The following is a 1,560-nucleotide window of genomic DNA, read 5'->3' as shown; positions in this document are numbered from 1 at the left end:
GACCTATTTTTCATAATATTGCTATATTTGCATTAGTTCTATATATCACATATGAGAGAAAACAAGAGGCTTTTGGACTTTTGAATCTGGCTGAATTCCCTTAAGATGATAATAGTTCCATCTATTTACCCACAAATAACAAAATTTCATTCCTCTTTGTGGATAAATAAAATTCCCTTGTATATAATCACCACATTTTCTTAATCTAGCCATCAGTGGTGGGGCAAGTGATTCCTATTTTTGACTGGACTCAGACTTGGAAGAATAAGCTCTCAGAGAAGACAGCCTTCTTTTCTTCACAATCTGTTCCTGGCAGTTTTCTTTGGTTTCCTTCATCCTCTTAGCCAAAAGTTTATATATTCTGCAGCCTATTCCTTATTTTTGCAGGACCTGATGAGTGTTAGGTGCCGTGGCCCTGGGTTTCCTATCTTCTTTGTTCAGGAGATTTCTAACAACATATTGGGGGACATCCCAGTCTTTAGAGAGATTGAAAAGTTTGTGGATTCTGCTCGTTCTTTTGAGCCACAGACTCCAGACCACAGTAGGATCATTCTCTCCTTCGTTTTTAGTATAACCAGGTTATTCTAAAAACATCATTCTCTCATTTTCTTAGAATAACCAAGTTGAGAACTCTCAGATTGGCATCCACAAGGCAACCCCAAACAGATTTCACTCTCTCTCTAGTTCTCCTGGGTCTATATCAGGAATGCCCCTTACTTAGTAGCAGGTGAAGTCAACCATGGGTCAAGACCACCTGCTTCATGGGAAAACCTTGTCTGTCTTTCCCACCACTGATTTGGACCACATAGATCTTCCATTCTTCAACCGGGAGGTCAGCAGCTACTTCTGTAGCCATAGGCTTCTAATAAAAAGTACAAGGTTTGAGTTCATCATCTGCTTCATTGACTTTCTGACATCCAGGGGCTGGGAAGGAGATATTTAGCTTCATCTTGGTGCAGCTGCTCACCCAGGAGGCACCAGGAAAAAGCCCTTTTTACTGGTTTCAAAGTTTTCTCTTTGACATATTTCAACATAAATTATGAAAATATTTTAAAAGTAACGTCAAAAGTAAATGTCTAGTCTCCAGTTCTGTCTGAACTTCTCATATAAAATGCTTCCATGTGACTCTTAGTCTCTCCTGTTATTTCCATCCAATCTCACTATATTCTCATCTTCATACATTAAGGTCTTAAATGGACTATTACCTAAAAACAGCACTATTCCCACTATATACAAACACTTTCCAGATGATGCTGAAGTCCAGTGTGATTGTACTTTGTTCCTTCCACATCACATTCTTCTGATTGCTCCTCTAAAGTTCAAGGGAAAACAGAGGAAAAAAATATCCCATGCTTCCCAGTTGCTCACTTGGTGGCTGGATATGTCAATATTGCTTAAAAATTTCATCAGAAAGGAACACTTGTCACTATCTCTGCATACCTGGATCATGGATTTCATCCTCCTCCAACACTGATTCTTGTATTCATGTTTCAAGAAAGAATTTTCAATTATTTTTTTTTCAGGATTTTGGATCTCTTCCTCCCACTGACATAAAGACCA

General features: G+C 38.6%; 1 pseudogene; it reads right to left on the bottom strand.

Moving 5' to 3' along the window:
- Positions 1–234: 234 nt before the first annotated feature.
- On the bottom strand, positions 235–949 carry LOC109676271 (small ribosomal subunit protein eS6-like; annotated as a pseudogene).
- Between the last annotated feature and the right edge of the window lie 611 nt (positions 950–1,560).

The sequence above is a fragment of the Castor canadensis genome, chromosome 5 (genome assembly GCF_047511655.1).
Source record: "Castor canadensis chromosome 5, mCasCan1.hap1v2, whole genome shotgun sequence".
NCBI classification, from domain to species: Eukaryota; Metazoa; Chordata; class Mammalia; order Rodentia; family Castoridae; genus Castor; species Castor canadensis.
The sequence above is the reverse complement of the archived record's forward strand: the minus strand, read 5'-3'. Positions and strand labels throughout refer to the sequence as shown.